This window comes from Chiroxiphia lanceolata, chromosome 5 (assembly GCF_009829145.1).
Source record: "Chiroxiphia lanceolata isolate bChiLan1 chromosome 5, bChiLan1.pri, whole genome shotgun sequence".
Classification (NCBI taxonomy): Eukaryota; Metazoa; Chordata; class Aves; order Passeriformes; family Pipridae; genus Chiroxiphia; species Chiroxiphia lanceolata.
This window is the reverse complement of record NC_045641.1, coordinates 7,490,005-7,513,698: the sequence shown is the minus strand read 5'-3', so window position 1 is coordinate 7,513,698 and position 23,694 is coordinate 7,490,005. Positions and strand designations below refer to the sequence as shown.

The window sequence follows — 23,694 nt, the reverse complement described above, 5'->3', positions numbered from 1 at the left end:
GTTGCTGTCATTACCCTTTGTTATTATTTGTGGTAGAACTGGTGACTAGAGACTCAGCTGAGATTGTAAACTGATTAAACTGAAATGGACCTATTGTGCTCACACTGTGCCTTCACTACCCACAGCTGAAGGCTCTGGTACAGTGTTCCCCATATTTTCTTCCTTGATCATACACAGTACACTGTCACTGGGCTTTGCAGCCACAGTTGAAGTGCAGACTATGGCTCTGCTTTCCCCTGGGATCCTAACACATTTACTTGGTCTCTTCAGTTTCTTCCCACACTTCTCCCCCACGTGTCTGGAGGACCAAGACCATCATTCCCATGATGAATGACTCACTGAGAAAGAATCAGAGTGACTTTGAACTTATTTTAGCACAACTTCCCCAGGAAGAATGACCCCAGAAATCCCAGCAGCATGCAGGGCCAGAGAGAATCCAGGCAGACCTTCATGGTTTAACTGCCTAACCTGGGCCTGAGTCAACCAGAGATGCCAAATGCAGATCACAGACCTGAACCAGTTCTGTGCTGGAGGCACACTCCAGTGTGCAACCCACCTGTTACTGAGACAGTGAGAACCTGGAGCTCTGACTCCTGATCCCAGAACTGCTACTATCCCAATGTGTTGGCTTGGATGTCTCTGTCAACCCTACCACTTCTCTGAATTATTTGCCATCCTGTGGCTTTTTCTGCTTTTCTGGGAAATTATGGAAAACCAGAGCAGTTTGGCTAAAATTAAGGATTTCTACGTGCTCAGCAACTGTTGTGGTGTGATAAGGTGGTCTAACCTGCCCATGCAAAGGGATTTAGACACAATCAAAACTACTTGGGCATGTACCCACCAAGTCTGCAGAGCTTGCACAGAAGGTCTAAGATACTGAGCTTGCTCAAGGCTTTCTGCTTGGCACAGCATAACCCATATTCATGGATTTCTGCATAGGAAAACCCACCCTTCCCTTTCCTCCCCTCCCCTTTCCTTCTTCTCTTCCACTTTATTTTTAGGTGTGATGATCTCTAAGTCTCCCATTTGCTCCAACTAGGGTTGGCAGTTTTCAAAAAATGAAAATCTGTAGTTTTCATTTCTGTAGTTTTTCATCTTCTAATTAGACACGTTTATATATTGTGGTGATGGACATGCTGCAAACAGCATGGTTGTTGATATCTTACAGTATCAACTAGTAGGAAGAAAATTAACTTTATCCCAGCCCAAACCAGAACAAGTTGTTAGGTCTAACAGCACTTTAAGATCCTGTGATGGAAGATGCTGTGGACTCTTGATCCATGTGCATGGTCCTCTGCAAACACTTACGTGACCCATGGAAAGTCTCTGGAGTGCAATCATTCCTACACAAAGGATAGAAATAAAACCACTTGTTCCTTGCAATTTGCATGTACTTTATGGTTCAGAGCACAGAGAAATCTGCCCATCTTTCCTTTCATGGGGGAAAGAGCACTTGATTATCTGCTGTAGTGGGAAATTATATGAGATTGTCTGCTCCAATTGCTGTATGGCCAGCCCAAGTACAGCCTGTCATCTTTGGTAAATAAACCAGATTGGAAATGGAAAAATTTGCCCAGCCTGCACAACAGTCCATATGTGTCCTGGCTGGAAGTAGGGACAGACCTCCTCAGAGGCTGTCTCACGTTTTTCTGTATCTTCAGCTATTACAGCTGTATTTTCACAGACTTTTCTCTGTTATCCATGGGAAGACAGCTGGGCATGTCTTTATAGGCCCAGTCCAAGCAAAATTCCTTATGATCTCCACGGGAGCAGGAGCAGTAGCAGTTTCCAAGCCTTCCTCGGGCTTTGCTGCTTCATCTCATCTAGGAGACAGGCAGAAATGAGGGCTCCATCTAAACTCACTTGAGGGCTGTGGCAATTTTAGCAATGGCTTTAATTAGCTATGGATGAGCCTTTCTGTGTCAGATCTCACCCTAGAGAAGTCACATGGGGAGGAATTCTGGTATTATTAATTGCAGCACCTCAAGGCTTTGACCCTACAGCAGGTGCCAGTGACAGGCTGTTGAGTCTGTTTAAATGTTCTTCATTACAACTCTGAGCCCACCTATAGTTGTATATTTGAGGATCTGATTTCCTCAGAAAAGTGCCATGAAGTTCTAGGCACCGTGTATTTGTACTATATGGGATGTGCACCTTGTCCACAGATCCTGTGTCCTTCAGGATCAAACTGACACATCAGCTCAGAGATCTTGGTACCTGTTTACCTGTGCCAGGGGTACAGTTTGTGTTATTAGCACAATGTAAAATTACTACAACGATATGAGAAGGCAAACACAACCTATGGCACACAAGAACTGCAAGATTAGGGCAGAAGATGTCCAGAAACCCACAATCCAAGCATATCTATGATTCTCTGACCTAATCTTGTGAGACCTCTAGATTCTAGAGGTCAATACCCAATTTTATCTGAAGATGAACTTGCTTAGTGTCTTCTATCTGCAAATTTCAAACTGTGCCAGCAAGGAAGTTACAGTTACTTTTTGTGTTCTACTTGAGCAAAAGAGCAGAACCTGAGGCAAAATGACTTATTTCAGGTTGCTGAGTGAGCCAGTAGTGGAGGCAATATGAGAAGCTGGGTCTTAAGAGTCCTAGCAGAGGAAGCACAGAACAGCTTTTTAGAGGCCAGACTATAGGCAGGAATAAAATCAACCTCGGAAGGAGCGATCAAATGAAACTCTGCTGTTGGAAGGTAAATTAAATCCCCCTTTTTTTTCTGCAGTCTGGGGAATGAGCATGTTTTGGATCCAACTGTGCGACATTAATCACAATATGGAATATTTGAGCCAAAGGTCAGCCACAGGGGGCCAACTATTAACATATGGGATTTATCTGTCTCCTTCTTCCATAAAGATGCAGCATGCTGGATAATTAAACTTCTGAGTGCCAGCGTGGAGTGTAGTGTGTTTTTTTCCACTGCTCTTCATGATTCTATCCAGAACCATTTCCTTTCACTGTATGCTCAGAAGGGAGGAAACAAAGGTGGCATCCTGATCTTCATTATTAATACACAGGAAAACTTGGGAGGAAATCCCTTTTATGCCCCTGGCTTTGTGTAAAGAAAACTCTGCAAGCTCCAAAGTCATATTGTTCAGTTCCTATATATACATTCATATATCTATGTGCATAGCAGATGTTTCTTCAGATACTTAACTGATGTTTCTGCAGAATTATGGTATGGAAAAACCTTCATAACAACCTGCATTACAGTTGATTTACTTCTATTAAATTAAAAATGTAGAAAAAATAACATTTGAAGTGGCTACAGGGGAATAAAGAAAAAACACATTCTCCTGTGATTCATGTGAGTGCCTCACCATATTATATGGAATAAAAATCCTGGTGTACAGGCAGCGCTCAATGGGAGCAGGCAACTGAGAGGCATTTGTCCACTTTGGGTAAAGGAATTACAAAAAGCTAAAGAAATTCTGAGGAAGGCATCTACCTGAAGCTGGTCAGGTGCTGCCTTGTTTAACCAGCACAAGCACCTCCAGAAGAAATTAATCCAGTTCTAATTCAGACACCTGAGGAAGGAGGCACGAATCTCCCTCTGGAGGTACCTACCTCTTCCCCCAGCTCACATGACCTGCTTGAATGAGATGTCTGCTTTCAAACAGCTAAAATTAAGCAAGGGGAATCCCACAGCAGCTGACTCCACTTTGGTTTTGCCACAGTAAAGTTGTTATTACTATCATTTAGAGTTATAATGTGGTAACACTCAAAGGCCAGGTATGGTGCAGGCATGAAGTAAATGCAATTCCCTGCCTCACAAAGAGGACAAAAATAATTAAAGGATGATTTTGCTTTTATTTCTGCAGTTTGACTAAAAAGAAATGTAAACAGCAACATGCAATTAAGGTACATAATGCTTGATTCATGGGATACCAAAATGCCAAACTACATACCACATATGTCCCGTGACACTTATACAATAGAATGACTGTGCACTTTTGGCTACAATGTTAATAAAAAGGGGATTTATCATGTTAAGTATTTCCAGTGCATCACTCTGTCTCAAAGTGGTTCCAAAGTGCAGCCAGTTTATTATTTTTCTTTTTTTTTGGATTCCAATACACTGTTTTTCATTTAAAATAAACTGGTAATATCTTACATTTATATATTGCTTTTCATCTAGAAGGATCCCTGAGGCCTTCTCAAGCACTTTCTGGAGTTTCAGTACCCACAGTGTTGGGGGAGAGAAGGCTTGTCATGAATAAAATGCAGTTGTGGCCAAATTTCTTCATCACATGAGCCACACACTGTAATTTTCATGTGGTCAAGAGGCAAGAGACACATATGATGTGCCTTAAAGGAGGAATAAGAAAGCCAGAAACTGGAGTGGCTCACAGATGGGAGACCATACTGACTCCTCATATGACCCTGTTCCTCACTCACGGGTTGGAGCTGAGCTGGACTGACTCAGGGGTTTGGGCTACCAGGCAGCTCTTGCACCAAAACCAGGCAATGTGATGACTCAAGACATCCCTTCAATTGCTTGTGAGATGTTTGACTCAGAGCTATCACTTGACCACTGTCTTGTGTGAGGCATTGAGTGAGGAATTAAGACAACAGGATAGCAGGTTCATATCAGCCATGGCTGGTCCTCAGGTGTGTTCTTGGTGAGTCTTTCAACTTTCTGCCCCTCCCACATCTTTTCCGTTCTAGGTTATGTCCAGCAATACTTTTCAAGTCTGGATAGAGCCATGGGAGCTTATGGGTTGTGCAGCATTTCATGGAGCACAAGATAATAGTCCATGTGTGGAGGGACTTTACTAAATCTGCACCTGCCAGCGATGCCACGTACCACACACTTGAACTGAGTGTAACTTTGGAACAAAGTAGTTACAACCGTGAAAAACACTTGTGCTCTCTTGACAAACCATGGCAAGATATCCAGAATTTTTTTCTAATTTTGCTTAAAGCAAAGTGTTACATTCCATTTAAAGGTGTGGATTTGCAGGATCTGCAGGGAATATCATACATATCACAGCAGAATAACTGTCCGAGCAGTGGAAGGGCTGAGAAACACTGATGTAAAGTGTCAGATTTCAGAGCAGGGAGAACTGCCTGTGAAGTGTAAGGGAGATAAAAACTCGATCAGGGGTACAAAGTGTCTTTAGAATAGACATGGTTAATGCTTGCATACAGAAATTATATGGAGAGGTCTGTAAGGTCAAGAATGCAAAAGATAGGGAAATCCAGCATTCCGCTGGCCTTGCAGTTCACTTTATTTCATTGCTGTTTACAATTCCCTAGTCATACACCATTTCCCCCTCCCATGCCTCAGATTGAGGGCTGTTCACAGAACAGAGAACTAATCAATATTTATACTCCTCATTCGTCCAGGCACATCATTTTACCACATTTATTAAAAAAAAAAAAATCAATTTTTATGAGGTTTCTCTCCATACAGTATCCATGAGCACCACATACAGAGCAACTATATCTCACAACACTCCTGTAAAGGAAAAGGCACTGAGAAATGAAGCTGCCCGTTGTCCAGGCTGACACTGTGAACATGGACAACACAGTTTGGGGGCTGTGGGTTATTTAGGATAAATTCGGTGGAAACAGCACCATCTACTGAGCACCCAACAACCTTCTTGCTGGGACTTTTGGGGCTGGGGTTTTTGGAGGGGAAGGATCTGCCTGTGCAGCCCCAGGGATGCTGAATGTTCAGCTCCTCAAGTTACTGAGCTCCCGAGATCAGGCTGAAGCTTTCCATCCCTGAGATAACTCCAGTTGCTTTGCTGTGATTCAAGTCATCTGCTTTGAAGAAACATGAAAGAATCCTAATGCTAAATATACAAAAGAAATCTAGTTAATTCCAGCATGTAGCCCAGTTTATAAACACACATTTCATCCCCAAAAGTCTGTCTTTGTTTGGGCTCACTCCCAAAGCCTGTGCACGCTATTCTGTGTCCCAGGCTCTCTCTCACGTCCCCATCGTGTAGTAACTCATTAGGAGACTAGATTTTGGGTACACTGAGGCACGTTTTTGTTGGCTGGCCGTGACCTCTTGGCCTCTTAGTTGCATGGGGACCCTGATTCTTATAGAATGACCGGTGGGAATATCCACAAGGCCAGGGCTCCGAGACACGGGAAGGGGGAAAAGAACCACTCGGGGAAAGTTAAGGGCAGGCACAGCTGGGAGATGATTCTCCTCCATGAGAAGGGAGGGGTGTCTCCAGCAGGTGAGCGGGGCCGCTACGCGGACCTGCGGCCTCGGCAGGACTTTGTGGACCGCCCGCGGGTCCGGTCTCTCACAGTGCCCCACGCGTGCTGTCCCTCCCGGGGAGAGGCGTCTCACGGGATCCCCGCCGCCGCCCCACACACACCGTTTTCCCCCCGTTTCCCTCGGGGTTTCCCCCCAGCCATCCGCGCCACCGCGGATTTCTCCACGCCTGACAACAAAGGAGGCGGCGGGGCGGCCGCGGCGGTGACTCAGCGCCGGTCCCGCCCCCGGCCCGCCCCGCCGCTCCCCTCAGGCGCGGCCGGGCCGGCTCCGCGCGTGTGGCGGGGCCGGGCGGACACTCCGGCGGGCATCGAGCGGGTGGCTGCCGCTTCTCTCCTTCCTTCCCTCCCTCCCTCCTCGGCTCCCCCTGCCCTCGATCCCCGCGCTGCCGGGCGGGCAGAGCCGCCCCGCCGAGGTAGGTTCTGTGTCTGCTCCGCACACAAAGGCGCTGGCGCGGAGCGACGGGACAGCCCAGCCCGGGGGGAGGCTGAGGGACGGCGGCTCCCGGGGAGGGGAGCGGGGAGCAGGAGGGTCCCTGGGGGCACCCCCGGGCTGTGGGGGTCCCGTGGCAGAGCCACGTCTCTTCGCCTTCAGTCGCGAAGGGAAACACGAGGAGTTCATCGCGGCTCTGCATAAAGCGAAGGGGGAGCAAGCAGAAGGGTGTGCGGGGCACCGGGGGTGCTGCCGGTCCCGCCGCCCCCCGCGGGTGTCCCCGGTTCTGCGGGCTCGTGGTGCCCGTGGGTGTTTCAGCTTCTCCGTGGGGCAGCTTTGATTCTCTGGTGACTCTTGCAGCGGTGGGAGCACCCCCACAGCCCGGCTGGGTCCGTGGGTGCGGGCTGGTGGGGCCGGGGGAGTGTGGCGGTGGATGGAAAGAAAAGGTAAGGCGGATAAGTATTATACGTGTTTTGTTTCCTATAAGTGCTTCCCTGTGAAATGAGTATTCAGAGCAGCTGAACTTCTGGTGTGGGCAGTGGACGATTCCTTACAAATCTTTAAAACAAGTAGAAGCTTGGAGCGGGGCAAGCCCCGAGGACCTGCTCTTTCCTGTGCTCCCACTGCTCCAAGCTGGATCTGTCAAAGTTTCCTTCAAGGACCAGGAGAGTCCAACTATCCACGTTTTCCTGTGCATTGAGGTGAAAGGCTGCACAGCTGGCCAGGATAACTGCGTGGATAAACGTGTTTTTGGGGTGCACAAGGGGAAACAGTGCAGCATAGGAGCTCTGTGTTACTGAACTACTTGTTTGCTTCGGCCATTGGATTTTTTTCATAGCTTAATGAGTTCTGGCATAAATCAATACTGAGTGCGGTGTACAGCCGTGGCTGGCGTTGGAGCAGAGTCTCTAAGTGCAGGGCATGCTTGTGGCAAACTCAAGAGAGAGGCAGGAACATGCGAACTTTTGGGGGTTTGTGTCACACAAAAATGCAACAAAAGGAGGAAAAGATGCTTCTGTGTGAGCACAGTGTGGTCGCTGTGTATAGTTTGTGGTGGGAGTATTGTTGAATAACTCTGGCAGCAGAGCTGCTATGCCTTTGTGGTACTCCTATGTGTGTGCTAAGTCCTGTAGTACCAGTCAGGATATTCAACTTTCATAGACTTAGCAAGAGAAGTAGGAGCGTGGAAGAACATTGCTGAAAATGAGAATGATTGCTTGTGGATCTGGTAGGCAATTTGAGAGGCATTTAAACTGTCTTTAATTTTCCTGTGATATGAGCAGGACACTGGGAATCTGTTGCTTTACCAATGGCTGTTTTCCTAGCAATATATGGACAGACAGCATGTACTATGAATGTGATGGCTGCTTGCTTGTTGTCAGCAATATTTGCTCAGGGACAATAAACAATTGTTTGCTGGGCTTTATTATAAAGAACCACGAATACCCCATGTCTCCTGAAACAAAGCCTTTATTGTCTTAATGCAACTGTGGGCCAATTTCATGCTTGGTATAGTTCCACTGATGTTGGTGGAATTTTGCCAGGGATGATTTTGGCAGGTGAAGTGTCACTTGTGTCCATAATGCTCAAGAGTAATGTTGCTGTATTGTCTTCAGCACTTGAATATTGTTAATTAAAATGGTATGCTTATGCTTCCCAAAAGTTAGAGGCGGGAGAGTCATCTCATCAGGTCCTCACAATAATTTCCCACTTGCTTTCTCCTTTCTGCTTCACATCTCATATCCCTTAATTTACTCTCTTCCTTCTTTTTCAGTCTTAGCATCTTTTTTCTCTCTTCAAAATTAAGAAGCTTCTCTGAACTCCAGTTCACCCTCGAGCATTTAGAGGTTTTGAGGCAGCCAGTGTTGAACCCTGCACGACTGGGTAAGTGAGGAGCTGTGTGGCAGCTGCAGTTGGGAGATCCTTCTCACACATGCTCTCCTTTACAGGCTGATTTGTGTGGTGGCTCTGGTCGTGCATTTGCTGAAGTGGCAGATTGTTTGTCAGAGTCACGAAGTGGAACAGCCTGGCTTGAGAGCGACTGATAGACCAGGCTGGGGGTGGGGGAGTCACTCGGTTTTTACATAAAGCCACTACTCAGGATGTTGAGAAGCAGCTGGTTTTGAGAACGTTCCTCCATGACATCAGTAAAGACAGGGAAACCACCTAAAAATTGGAGCAGAAGGAAAAATGGGGAAAGATGGAAGGAAATAATCATGTTTACTAGCCGTGGGAAGAAGAGTGGAACTCTTTAACCAGTAATTGGCTCTAACAGAACCTTGGCTCCATCAAAGTTAAAAAAAAAAAAAGATTTCATTGAATAAAGCTATGTTATCTTTGTACGTGGTTAACAGTATTAAATACATGTGGCCAACACTTAGTCTGTTCTGGGGCTGTGGTAGTTGTTAACAGACCAAATTTCAATGCTCAGCTTGTGCTGAGCAGTTTTGTATCTGATGTCTCTGCGCTGAACAACTTTGTATCTATTTGCATCTCATAAGGACACAAAAAGAGCATGTCAGACACAACTCACGGCTGATGCCGTTCTGGCACAGAATCAAAGAGCAAAATTCATACACCGTCTCACTGTGGAGGGGAAGAAATGTTCTTAGTGCTTCTTCAATCCAGTGATTAGTCTAAAGTTTGTTCTGGTTTGGCCAGACCTGGTGTTTTTTTGAGTATCAGTGGAAGTATGGTTTGCAGCTTAACATGATGTTGCCAAGAGCCTGCAGCTCTTCTGTGTTTACTTGAAAAGCTTGTAAGTTGGGGTTTTGATGTTTTGTTTTGACATAAGACAGTGGAAGGGTTCAGCTGTGGAAAGGGAATTGGTCACATGCTAACCTGAACATAAAGCTGCAAATTTGTTAGGAAAAACATATCATATCTTTAGGAGAAATGTAAATTCTGTGGCTACAACTACATTTCTTGGTGATACTTCCCCTTCCAACATCTTGCATGCTCTTGCCAAGCTTATCTCTGAGCGGGCTCCATTTATATTAATCTTCTAAAATCATGCTGAAGTGGAAAGGTGCCCCCTCTTCCCGCTGTGGGGAAGACACCTTCCCTTTGCAGATGGGGAATAAAAGCACAAACAAGTAAATGGGTCATCTGTGACCCCACAAACTGGGTAGTGGTGCAAAAACTTGAACTCGTATCTCCTGAGCCACTGGCTAGCGTTGAAATGAAGCTCTTCCCCCCTGAAAGAAGGAGTAGGAGAAGAGAAGAGGCACGGTATGAAAATCAATTGGGTTACCTGGCTGTGATGCAACCAGTGGTTGACTGCTCTTCCACCACCCCCATGCACGTAGGTATTTTTTAGACTGTGAAAAACAAGGGTTGTGTAATGATAAATGCTTAAACAAAGACATTTGGCATACACAGGAGAGGAAAAAAAAAAGGGACATTTTTCTTCTCCTTTCTATTCAAATAGAGGGTTCTGTTTTTACAGATGAGTCTCTGGCTGGATCTTTGGGGGGGTCCTTCATCTGTGTCATTGTACAGTTGTGTGGAGCTGTGTCAGGTGCCAGCAGAAGGGCAGAGAAGGCTTTGCAGAGCCAAGAGGGTCATGGCAAGACCAGGGCTGCCTTTCTGTGACCACACCAGATGGGTGAGGTGATGAGAGTGCAGATCCCCACCCTGAGAGACCAGTGGTTTCTAAAGGGGTGGCTGCTGTTCCCTGTGCTATGCACAGGCACTCACGTAGCTGCTGTTCTCACGTGGCTGCTCTTCTGCTTCAGGGTGTCGGTGTGAAGGGCTGTGGGTGTTGCATGACAGTGGGGAGCTGCGTGCGGCAGTTCTGCTGTGGCAGAAATGTTGCAGGGGTTATATGAGAAGGGAGCATTGGTGTCAGCAAGAAAAGGAAGGATGTGGTCTTTTCTTACTCTTTCTATACAATTTGAAGCACTGGAGGGTACCTGCTACCTCTGTGTTTTGTCACTCCGAGAAAAGTTTGAAGTAATGCTTTTCCTTACAGCGCTGTGCTTGGTGCATGACGGTTATCATTGCGAAATCTGTCATAGCTGTAACTTTGGTTTCAAAACATGTTTTGAGCTGACAGACTACTACTTGTGTTTAGGCCAGTGCTGTAAGTTTTGTGTACTGAAGGGTAAGAAACTCACAGGTGGAAGAACAGCATTTCCAAGTTGTGTCTATAAAAGAATGAGCCAGAAAGACTTTGGAGCAGTTGTGTAAAGTGCTTTGTCTGCCGGTCAGTGTCATATATTAAAATATTGAAATCAGTAGTTACTCTAATGGTTAAGCCTGGGTCTACAGCTGAAAGGGCAGGTTTTGTGGTAGCTAGATCTAGTCTGGCATGGAGTTTACTGAGTCTTAGCAGGTCATCAGCTTGCTTAGATGGGATGAGGATCCTAGTTTCATTATGTCATCAGGGAGCACAAATGCAATAACCTTTGCCTTATTTAGCTTTATTTATCCTAGGAGCAAAACTCTTGTATTTGCTTACATTTTAAAAATTTCTCTGGCAATGTGAAGGCAGAAGGTTGCCTTTTGGGCACATACATGCTCCTCATCAGAAAGAGGAATAGCACAGTCATTTAGGAACAGGGAGCAAATCTCTTTCTTTTAGACAAGCTCAATTTATTTATTTTTACATTTACACTGCAATTTTGGGCAGCATATGTGCCTTCAGGATGAACTGTAAAACCTCTGTTCTGCCCTTTAGCCAGTCTCAACCTTTTACATTTAATGCCCCTCAGTGTGAGCTGCATTAGAGTCCTGTAGACAGCTTGTGATGACAAAGCATGAAAAGTGCTGCTGCTGTCAGGGGTGTTTTAATGCACTGGAGAGCAATGTTGCTGCTTTTTGTGGTGGGATGAATCTTATTTTTTACCTTGTACCTGGGAATTGCTTGCCATTCTTGTAAGCTGTAGAGCTGTAACCCACAAATGCTTCTGAAGGAGAAACTGTGCTCATGTTTGACTTTGGTTGAAGCTCCACTTCGCAGTATAGTATATTTTATGGAGGGGAAACTGTTGCTTTGTAGAGGGAAACCCACATTAAACTGCTTCTGCTTACTTGCATATTGAGAGTTCTTCTGCCCATCTTCAAGGACATTCAGTTCACCAGTGCCCACTAGTTCCAACTAACTCACCAGGCCCTGTGGCATCTGCTCTGAAGTAGAGGCAAATACTGCCAGTCAAAGGTATTTCAGTAGCAATGGCACTCAGTGGGTTGGCGAGAGGTAGGATGATGATGGGAAATAATAGAACAATTCTTTTCATTCCTTGCCTGTACAGTGAGTGGGTATTTGTCAGGCCTTATGGACATACACAGGCTTTTGTTCTGGTGCTAATAATAAATAGAGTTCACAGCTCCGAGTAGTCAGGACGATGTGGCGAGAACTGGGTCAAGACCATTCGTGTGTGCATAACTGCACTCCTAATCTAGGCCAGTGCCTGTGCTGGATGCTTCTAAACAAACTGAAAAGATTTCAGGGAAGCTGGAGTTTATGCTGTCAGCTGGATGAAGTGCACCTCTAGCTGAGCAGAGCACTTAAGGATAGGGATCAGAATGGATGGTCTGGAGTAGCTCTGTGTGTTAGGAGGACCACAGAGGTACAGCTTTACTGTTTAGTACCTCTGAAGAGCTGGAAGTTTAGTTTGTCATAGGAAATTTTCTTCTTTCTGGCAGGGCAACTTGCTGAGCAGCCTTTCAAATGTGTGCACTGCTCTGCTGTTTCCACTGAAATATGTCTCTGCTACCTCAGTTTCCTCTGAAGTGTCACTGGGGACAAAGGTGATTTGCTCAACGTTGCACTGCATTGCTGCAATGTCCTTCAGACTTGCTGTGGTGGATGAGCTCCTTGGTGCACTTCAAGGAAGAGCAGGTGCCTGAGGAGCAGTTAGGGACTCGGCTGCTGGAAGAAGAAGAAGGACAACTTCCATGCGAAGCCACTGGGATTTGTGGTGTTAATTTTTGGAGAGAATAGGGGGGAATTCGATTGGTTTATGATTTCTTTTATGATACCACAATTGGTTTGTTTTTTTTTTAAAGCCTAGAACTTTGAGGTTACTTGTCCTTGAGGATGAGCTCTGACATATAATGCAAGCTGTAATACACATGTTTAACTCTCAAAATACCTGGCACATCACTGCTGCTCACTGAAAACAGTCTGTCAGAAATCTGTACCCAGGTTTGGGTGACAATGGAGGAAAGGATAGGGAAAGAGTCATGGTAGTATTGGGATTTCTTGGCTGGGAGGTGGTGCTTTGGTGCTTCTAAAAGTAAACAACCTTTTTTTCTTCCAAGCCTCAAGTATATTTGAGGCCATCCCTCTGTGTAATGTGCAGAAGCAAACAGGAATGTACCTGATGTCTCAGGTGTGTAGGCAGTGGGCTTTGCCAGGCAAAGAGGTAACCTTTCAAGGGTGAGCACGGCTTGCCTTCCACTGTCCCACCATCCTCCTGTGTCCTTTGTCATACTGAGCAGTGCAGTGATACACTACTTGATCAGAAGTGTTCAGGAGCAAGGAATCTGGTGTATTCTGGAAGGAAGCCCTGGCTGTGCAAGGGCTTGTCCTTGTGTGCTGTTTGTTACCACAGATGGCAACTGTGGGAGCAGGGTGGCTCTCCAAAGGCAGTCTTGGCATGCCTGTTACTCTTCATTGATCTGTTTGTTCTTTCAAGTATGAGAAGGCTGAACAAGTCATAAAACTCTTACGCAAAATATGAGCAAACATATTCTTCCTTTTTCAGAAAATACCTTAAAAGCTAGCTGTAGAATTAGAAATATTCAATGTCTCTGAAGAGCAGAAAGCATTTTCCTCTCGGTGTGAAGCTGCATCCCATCAAAAAGTCTCAAAAAAATATTTTTCTGAAGTTTAGCAACAAGAAAGCCAGCCCTGAAGCTTGTTATGAAGGCTGGGGTTTGTGAATGTCTGTGCCAGTCAGTCTCAAGTGAAGGATTTAGTTTAAAAGGCTGAAGCACATGTTACAGATGCCACTGGATCAAAACCCTCTTTTGGGGAAGTTCAAATCTGAGTTCGTAGGCCTCTCTTGCTTTCTCTGTAGTTAGTGAATCATGAAACTGAACAAAAAGAGGGAAAGGTTGAAGGCATCAGCTGGTTGTGTTAGATGCTACATCCTTTTCATAGTCATGCAAAAGTGCTGAACCTTCAAAGTGCAGTGACTGATTATATATATTTTTTTTAATGTAGTGTGTAAACAGAATAATATAAATTTCCTTGCTTGAGAGTGTGAGGACAAGTCAGCACATGAAGTTGGAAAATAAGTTTGCCAAGTATTGTTTTGTTTTCCAGTTGCCTAAGGGGCCTTCCTGCCTAGCACTGTCCTAAAGAGACAGTCTCTGCCCTGAGGAATTTGCAGTTTAAATAAGGAAAAGTGTGTGAATAGATATCGGGGACACAGAAGGTGAAGCATGTTGGTGTGGGTTGGGTTTTTTTGTGACACCTGCTCAGTAGTTTTGAGAGTTGAAATAGAAAAATTTTTCTTGCATCAGAGATCAGTTTGCACTGAATGCAGCTGCTTTGCTGGAGAGACAGCTTTTTAGTGAAACTTCCTGTGTATCTTTATGTATCTATATAAAGGTGCTTCATTGCTCATGTTCATTGCACTGCAGGGAGAAATTTTGACACTGTAAGCTGTCCCGTAGGGATCTATAGAATTTCCAGATAGTTAGGTCTACTTTTTCTCTGTAGAAGCACTAAAAAGGCATCTCCTCAGCCTTGCTACCTATTTCCAGGTAACTAATGGGATTAACAGATCCAAGACAACGTGTTCCTTTAGCTAAATGTAATCCATTTGCCAGCTTCAGCCAAAAATATTGCAAGGAGAAGCACAGGCCTATATAGTAAATCTTATTTTCAAAGAAAACAAGGCTTAATAAAAGTTGCACCAGTACTTTTTTTTTCTAGGAAATTTCTGCAACTGCTGTCACTTTAATTGTGAAGTCTTAGACAACTCTAAAAATTGGGGGCCAGTTTGAAATGCAGAGTCAAAGGTCAGCCAGGTCAGGGATACTGAGACAGCTTTTTAAAGAAACAGGGTGAAGAACTTCAAAAGAGAGTAATGCATTTAAAATCTGGAGGACCTCTTATGCTGTAGCTGTTGGCCATATGGATACCTAAGTAGCTAAATTTTCTGCTCAAATTGTAATTCCTGTGTCTGTCTAGTCTCTTCCTAATCCGCTGCCATGATTTACTATGGCTGAGTAGTTCTTCCTTCCCCCAAAGCTGTCACAGAGTTGTAGCACGGGATGACTGCAGGCAGCATCTGCCAGGGAGAGGCTCTTACTTCTGTGGTGCTGAGGCTGTGATCTGCTCAGTGTGGGTTGGACACAGCTTTGCCCCAGAAGGATGCCCAGGTTTACAATGTTATGCTAATTAAGGTCTGGGTGTCTGCTGTACATAATTTTTAATTGCTGAAGCATCCTCATATCAGCTTTCAGCAAAGTTGTTCTTTGAATCATTTTTTTCCTTTCCTTTGCCTCAGAATTATGCAAGAAAAGGAAACTCTGGTTCCTGAAGCACAACACTGTCACCTGTTTTACTGTCCTGTGGATTTTTATTTTTGTACTGATGGAAGGCTTTGTTTAAATGTTTAACTCTTTTGACTGCCAGCATCTGGTAGCATACAGAGGAAGGGCTGCATGTGGCATGTGTAATGCCTGTTCTGTGCACCAAAAGGCAAGAGTTTAGAATGAACTTCGAAGTAGAGGAGTGTGTGTTTTCGAAGAGTTTATTCCTTTCAGCATTGAAATTGAATTAATGAAGAGTCCCATCAAATTTGTCATTGATAAAATGATACTTTGTTAAATAAATGCTTTAAGGGGATCATTCCAAACCCTTCCTCCCATTTTAGTATTGGATATTAATCTTCTCTTTGCAAGTAACATCAGCACTTGTATAATTAAGAATTGAAGTTTGAGCCAGTGGTGAGTTCTTTTATTCCTATTTTATCTCTAATGATGAAGAAGCCTCAGCTGATTTCCCGTTCAGGTTTAATGCTTCACAAGGCTTGAGATTCATCTTTATTTTGTCTCCAAAATCTCACTTGGGTTTAGGGTATTTCCTCTTCCTAATAGGAAGCTGATTAATTGGTTGCTAAAACAGCCACAGATGCAGTGAATTTACTCTCTAAGTGCATATGCACCAGATTACGCATACTAGTCAACAAAACATTGAATAGCACAATTAACTTATCACTGTAAAAGAAATGACATAAGGAGCTCTTATTCCTCTGGGTATTTTCCCCCAGGAAGGGGACTGGAAAAAAAGTCTGCACACTAAAAAAAAATCTTAATCTTAAATGTCTTTGTAATCAATGTACTTGTGTGGTGGGTTTTTTTGCTTGTTTGTTAGGATGCCATGAACTCAGCTCAGAGTATCATGGCTTGCTAAATGCGAGGCTTTAGAAGTGTGCTGTAGGAAATGGTCTCCTTGAGGAAGGAAAGGATATGAGAGTTCAACAAGCCATTTACAAAAATTACAATCATTCCGGTTAATGTGGTTAAAGTAGGTAATTTTTGCATAGAATTTTAGAGTGGTATATGTGAAAAAGTGACTGTGTCAGGGTAAACAAATCATTCCAATATCTATTTAAAGTACATAAATATTTATTATTGTCCTTCTTTTACAGATTGAGGAACAAAGGCTGAATTGACTTGCCTACAGCTATAACTAATTAATGCAAGGATAGAATTTGAACTTGAGACTTTGAACCAAGAGAAGAATAAACAGATGAAACACTGCAAATGGAAACATAATGAACAGATAATATAAACTTTATATTTCAAGCATAAACTACTACCCTAATATAGAAATTATCTTTTTGTAAATGCCTTTAGGCAAGTAGGCAGCCTAAAAAGCTGCTTGTTGCTGAAAACATGAACTGGTTAGACCAGATCATTACCTTACTTGCCAGTTTTGTCTGTGCTGCATTACCCCCATTAAGCTTGTTGCTTCTGAGAAAATTCCTGAAGACAAATTGGAATTAAAATTAAATTTTCAAATAATTGAAGTTCATGTAAAGAGAACCAGGCAAATTACACTTCATCTTGAAAAGCTGCAGCAAAATCATGTTAGAGATTTCCTTTACTTATCTCCCACGTAGATTATTGGTGTGAGTCACTCAGAGCACTTGTACGAAATGTGGGAATGGAGCTGACTCAAAGACAAGTGATTGGCATCATTTTATGGGATGTCACCAACTGCAGCTTCATTAAATGGCATTTTTCTCTGTCTTGGTCAGATGTTAATTTTCATTGCAGTTTAGTCTGAGCATAGCATAAATGTGTTTTTTGGTTTTGGCAAGTTCTCTGGATCACAGGGGCCATCACCTTTACTTTTTTAATGTAAAGGACAATGGATCTCAAAGCAGTTTTCCCTTGCTTCCCTAAGTTGCATTCTGTTGGGTGGTAGCACTCACACAGTTACTGCCCCACTTCAGTTTTGTGCATTTTGGGAGAACAGTGCAGTCCTGTAACAAGATTTGGGATTCGCCCCCCCCCCCGGAAATTCCTTTGGAAATAATTTTGGAAATAATTTAATGAATTGCAGTGTCTAGCATTTTCAGTCAATGCTTTTGTGTCACTGATGAAAATTGAGAGGTAGGAAGTTTTTAGTGGCATTTCTGTATAACTTTAAGCAACTTCAGACTTTCGTAATGAAAATTTTTCGTTTCTAAGCTTGCCAAGTTAAAAAGCAAAGGGAACTTCTCTTAGTATTCTGGGCTTCTAAATGTCTTCTGGACTGGATGTTGTTTGAATTGAGTTTCTTTGCCTTAACTGTCTTATTTGCTCTGTTGTTTGTGATTCATTTGAATGTGAACTAGCCAGCACTTGAATAATGGAAAACCTAAAGTAAATAAGTGACAGTGCATGCTAGAGAATCAAAAGGCCCTACAATGAGCCGTGGTGCTCTTCAGAACAATTTAAATATCTTTCTGTAAACAAACTGTTGAATGAAGAGTGGTTGAATGGAAGCTGAAAAGCTTGAGTCATTCAAGTTTGGGACATTGAAAGTCTAGACTAGATTTAAGTGTTATTACTTTGAAGTCCTTAGAAGAGGGGTAGAAGAATGTTTTTTAAAAGGGCTTTCTTTACCTTTGCATAGGGTTTATAATTTAATCTAGGGTTTGGAGGACTAAACTGGGTTTATTCTCATTGCAGCAGAGTTAGACCTTGTTACATTGTCCCATACAGGACAATTTGTTAAAAGTTAGTAGTTTGTCTCTTTTCCCCTAAAGTGAAAGATGCTTTAGATTGTAGATGCCAATTCTGTAAATAACAAACAACAGGAAATTTGTAGAATGACTGAAAGTGGTTTTTGAACATGACAAAGGTTTCAGATTCTTTCATCATATTGGTGTGTTTTTCCTAATAGAAGAGGTCTTTGTATTTTAACCAGAAGCCAGAACTGTCCTACAGAACACCTACTTTCAGAAGGAATGCAGGCAGGTAGGTAGGTTACATGAGAGCTGATTGTTTCTTCATCTTCATGTTTGATAAATTTTGACAGAAAGTGGGTCAGACTATAATACTAGACTGGAAAGAAATGAAATGTGAGATAACTTCAACAACTACAAAAAAAGGCTGGGACCATATGTTTGTACCAAAGGTATTTCTGCTACAGCCTGAAGCTGTAAACTTTCCAGCTGATCTGCATGAGATAAGCTGGCATGAATCTTTCACTCCATCACATATTTGACCTCTTTTGTGTTGCATAACTACATCCCTTTGCAGTTCACACTGGTCAGTGTGGGGATCCTCCCGCTTTGCCTTCCATAAACCTTGGTTTTGTTTTTCTGACAATTTCCTGTTGATTCAAATTCAAAAGTTTGTTTGCTTGTTTGTTGCTTTTAACATTCTTCCAAAGGCTGTTACTTGTAAGTGTTGTCTCTGAAAGCCTGTCAGAACCTGGACTCCTGGCTGAAGTCTTTCATTGCTCAGCCACTGGTCTACATTGTAGGAGAGCTTCATGAAGGCTTCAGACCCTTTAAAACCTTCAAACCCTTTAAAAATTCAGCTGAAACCAGCCAAAAGTTATGAGGAAGGGTGCAAGTGCACACTTAAATTATCACACAAGAAATCCAAGAAGGTTGTTTAATTTAAATTCTTAACTTCTTAAAATCTTGACCTGGCCCTTTATTTGCTTTTTGGTTATGGCACAGTCTCTCTGGAGAGACTGTGTGTTCTGCTGTGTTTTTGCAGCTTAACTTTGTACCAAGGGAACTCCCTGTCGTGGCTCTCACAGTCTGGTTTTGCTAGAGCCATACTGATTTCACTAAGATATGGGCATCAGAATAGTGTCCTAGAGTTGTCCTACTTCTTGTGTGAATGCTTTACAACATGGTTGCTACCTTTTTAGAAAGGCTGTTGTGCAAGCAAACCACACCGATTTCCTTCAGCGTTATTTAACTGCCAACTCGTGGGTAGCCGAGATGGGGAACAGCAGATGTGCTTTCGTTCTTGCTGACTTTCTGACCAATGAACCATATTAAATTTTGTAAAGCTGAAGGTGGGGAAAAAACCCAATATATTTCAGTCCCCTCCTTTGGTTACAAAAATAAAGGGTAACGTTAATTTATTACTCCCCTCTCGAAGCTTTCTGTAACCGCATGAGCTACTCAGTTAATTCAATGACATGTGCAACACAAAGGCTTGAAAATTGGAATGGATCAGAAACTCCTATTATTTCAAATTGTTATGTAGTTGTAAACTGGCTTCAGGCCTTTGAGTTGAAAGATTAAAAATTGATTACAACGTGCTGCTGGGTTGTATCACAGAGAGATAAAAGTTGATTTTACATGAAGTGGAAACTTAGACACACTAGTGTGGAACTCAGTAAGCCCCCGGTGAGTATATGTTGGCTGCCTTTTTTTTTTTTTTTTTTTTTACAGTCACAGATTATATCATAAAGCAATTTATTTGTATCAGTGGCCTGTCACATCATGTAGGATCAATCTTTACTTAAATAGGGAATACTTATTAAGGAAAGCTGCTGCAGACCAGAGCTTGCATTCTAGCATTGTTATCTCTGTGGGCCAATAACCACATGTTTTATCTGGTATTCTTCCCAGTGCACGAACATGCCTAGTGAGTAACACATGAAAACCAAATATAACAAGGGTTGATACATTTGGCCGACTTGCAGACTATAAGGATCTCATTATTTTTTCCTACTTCCTGCCTTTGTTTTTTTTATTTGAAATTTATCTGTTTCATACAGCATTTTGCCTTAGCAGCCTAGGCAAGGTCCTTTCCCATTTCTTCTGCAAATTAGTCTTTCTATGGATATGGCTATGTTGAATGTTGAATTTGATTGGTATTTATTTATTTTTGTAGTAGCTCTTTTTATTTGTCTCTTGCAGGAAGTTACATAGTTATTTTTTCTTTTCATTTTATTTTGTACATAAAGGAAGGCTAAGGATCACACTGTACAGGGAGAAAAAGGTAGGAGGATGTCAGAAAGGTACCACTTACTACTATCAATAAAACTTTAATTAACTAAATGCTCTGTCTGGCCTCTGTCCCATGTAATATATAAAAATCAGAGAGACTCTCCTAAGTCATTATTACTGGTTATCAGAAATACTTACATTTCCCTTTACATTTCCATCCCACAGTGAAGGTGAAGAAGAATTGCCTAGCAAGTCTCAATATGCAAAGAAATCTTGGTTATTCAGCTTATGCATTTCCCTACATTAGCATGCTTGCACTGGTGTACTAAAGAGTTGCCTTTATCAAGCCAATCCATATTTAAAATCACCTTTGTACCTGCAAAAATATGAGTTCCACAGCAGAATTCCTGCTGACATTCTTGTAAGGTCTGCCCAGGGTTTGTAGAATCACAGAAGGGTTTGTGTTGGAAGGGACCTTAAAGATCATCTCATTCCAACCTCCTGCCATGGGCAGGGACACCTTCCAGTAGACCAAGTTGCTCAAAGCCCTATCCAGCCTGGCCTTGAAGACTTCCAGGGTTGTCTCAATTTACTGCAGTATCCAGGATGCCACCTGCAGAATTCTTGGGAGAGAAAAACTCCTGTTCAGCAAAGCCTGTGCCTTGCGTCCTCCTGTACCATTAACCTGGTTCCTGTTGACGTAAGGTCTTCATGTGAAGGGAGTAACTCAGGATTTAAACTGTCTGAGCAGGAATTGGGCAGCTGGGCTTTCAGTGCAGATGGCGACTCATCTTTCCTCCCCCAGGAGGAATGAACCTCCCTGCTCCAAACTTGTGAGGTTTTTGATAATTCTCACCTTTTTCTGCTGGAGACCAGTAACAGCCTGCCCCCTTCTCCAGAAGTGATTGAACCAGTATCGGTGCTAACTGCAAGTGGATGTCCTTAGGTTTGCAGTTACAGTCATGAGTAATGAGGAGGGAAACAACCACTCTGCCTGCCTTGCTTTAATTTTTGTTCTTGTATCTCCTGGTTTTTGTCTCTAATCTTCGGGCTCAGACAATGAATGAGGTTTAACTGCAGGTCCTAACACTGAGCTGATTATGCACAGATCTGCAGGTTAGATGTTAAGCTGTCAGAAGGGAGACTTGCTGTGCTACCTGAGATGAAGTGGTGTCTTCTTAGATCCATGTCCGACAAACCAGGAGTTATTGTGTCCTTCTAGAGCCCAGTGGTCCCTGGGTGCCATCCTATGTGTACCACAGAAGGGGAGAGTACAGAGACAACATCTGCACTGTTATAAGTGCAGCCCTGGCACCAGGTGTGAGCTGGGACTCCTGTTGGCTGCATCTTTGATGTGACTGTCCCCCAGTCACCCTCCTGTGGGCTGATGCCATGGGATTGTGGTGCCCTCTTTCCAAAGGGTCACGTTCGTCACCTGCTGCAGGAACCAGTGGGACTGTGCTTGGGTTGCCCTTGTGCAATGTGGGTGCTGGTGGCCAGGGATTAACTCCAGGCAGCGTTACCTACCACTGAGCCTGGCCCAAGAGGGCTTCTTGATTGCCCATTTCCCATAGATTGCAGATGCTGTCAGAGAGTCTCCTGGCTCGGCTTTTTCTTGGCAGTGTTGTTGCAAGAAAGCATTTTTAATATTTGCTTTTGACCATCAAAATGATTATTCTGCCATGAATCAGAGCTGACTTAGATGCAGGTGAAACATGACTCCCTAAGCTGAGGTGTCTCAGCCAGACCCCCAGAGCAGTTGAGCTTATGGCACATGAGCTGCCTTACATCATCCCCGTGTCCCTGCGGGGGGGTTTGCCACAGCTGATAGCAGCCTCTTGTGACAGCCTGCACAGGCTGGGGGAAATCCACTCCCTACAGATGGAGAGACTTGGTGACCACAGGTGAGATTCTCTGTTGAGAGCTTGGACTTCCCAGGGCTGCTCCTTGAGGCACAGGAAAATCCATCATTTTATTCCAGCCCATTTTTTTCAGTTCCTGGTTCACCACTCAAGTTGAATTTCCTTTAATGTGCTCTTTACGTTTTCAGCTTTAAAAATGTGGGAAAGGCTCTACCATGGCAGGCTGTAATATAGTGCAAGTAACTATTTCAGAGCTGGCCCCTGCGCTGTCTTGCCCTCTCATCTGTCATCAGTTCCCTCCTGTGTTTTGTGAAGTTTTTGCTTTGCTCCTGACTGTGGCACAGCAAAAAGTGAGCTCATAGGGAGCTCAAATTACTGTTGAACCAGTCCTGATCTGTTTAATGGAAACCTTCCTTCTCCAAACCCTTTTGCACTCCTTTTACTTAAGTCATAAAAATTCTTCTGTTTGAACTTTATGAAAACAAACCAAAACCCTCTCTGTGTTACAAAACACTTTGGTTCCTTTTCCTGGTTTTGTTTCGCATTATTTACTGAACTGCTGCTGGAGGAGCGTCTTGGGGTAAAAAGACACTGCTTCTTAGCCAAACAATTTAAATTTTTCATCAAGGGAGATGTATAACCAAACTCTTTGTGAAATGAGTTAACCATCCATTCCAGCTCAAAGCTTTAAAATAGGAAGCGTGCATCATTTCAAAAGCCAGGAGAATTTGGACGTGATAGGGTGTGGATGAAATAGTACTTCAGCAGCTGTGAACATAAAGGAAAACGTCTGACTGGTTCTGGCAAAAGCTGGCATAAATTTGTACTTTCGGGTGTATGTGTGTGCATCTGAGCTCATGAAACAGTGAATTTTTGCATGTTACACTGAGTGGTATGTGAGCATCAACCCATATTTACAAAATTCTGTGGTAAGTGTCTTTTAGCTTTTTTTCCTGAGGCAGAGATGTGCCAGGATCTATTTTAGACCTTGTTAAAGTAAATTCCATCTCTCCTTTTGTATTCTACTTCTGCTTTTTGGCTTTCTATGCTACTGGCTAATCTGTTAGAGATGCTTAGGTTTAAAGGGATCTCAGTTGCACAGTCATTCATGTGAAGAAAAAACTAAATTGTATTTACTTCTGTTTTTTTTCTCTGAGCTCCTTGTTACCCTTAGTTTTTTTGAGATGGTGTGATATTGTCTAAGTTATTTTGGCAGGTTGTGGAAAGATTTTTAAAATGGTCAGCCTTGCTTTTATGCAGGAAACACTTCAGTATCTTCTGCCTTCAGAATTTCAGCAAACCCACTATCACTGTAGAATCATTTGGGTGTGGGTTCTCTCCAGTTGCTATCTGTGACTTTCACAAGGATCTGTACATGTTTAAAAAAGTTTAATGATAACTAATAAGATATTTTAGCCCTGTAGACTCGTTTCTCTGTAAGCATTCGGCAAATAACTCTTATTGAGATCAATGGTTTCCTGCATTTTATTAGCACGGCAGTTTCAGCTGGTCCTGTAATCTCACATTTCTTTTTATAACTATTTTATAAGGAGAAGGACCCAGTTAAACCAGTTCAGGTTTCTCTGTTACAGTGCTCTAATCTTTGCCCTCATTGTACCATGCCTGTCATGGCTGTCCATCTGCTGTGCTTCCCAAGCCTCTGGCACGTCCCCGTGCCACACCTGCATTTGTACTCCTGCAGTCACTTATGCAGCCATATCTTTTTGACCATCTTTACCTCCTTTTATCCTGATGTGTACACAAAAGCACG

At 43.3% G+C, this 23,694-nt stretch overlaps 1 protein-coding gene across 2 annotated transcripts in view; it reads left to right on the top strand.

Moving 5' to 3' along the window:
- Positions 1–6,516: 6,516 nt before the first annotated feature.
- FAM107B (family with sequence similarity 107 member B) overlaps positions 6,517–23,694 on the top strand; it is a 60,002-nt gene continuing 42,824 nt past the window's right edge. The window contains exons 1-2 of one of the 2 annotated variants that reach the window (XM_032689087.1): positions 6,517–6,668; positions 8,460–8,569. The gene's annotated coding sequence lies outside the window, so the exon portion shown is untranslated. The remainder of the gene's footprint in view (positions 6,669–8,459; positions 8,570–23,694) is intronic. The other variant, XM_032689085.1, reaches the window with a different exon arrangement.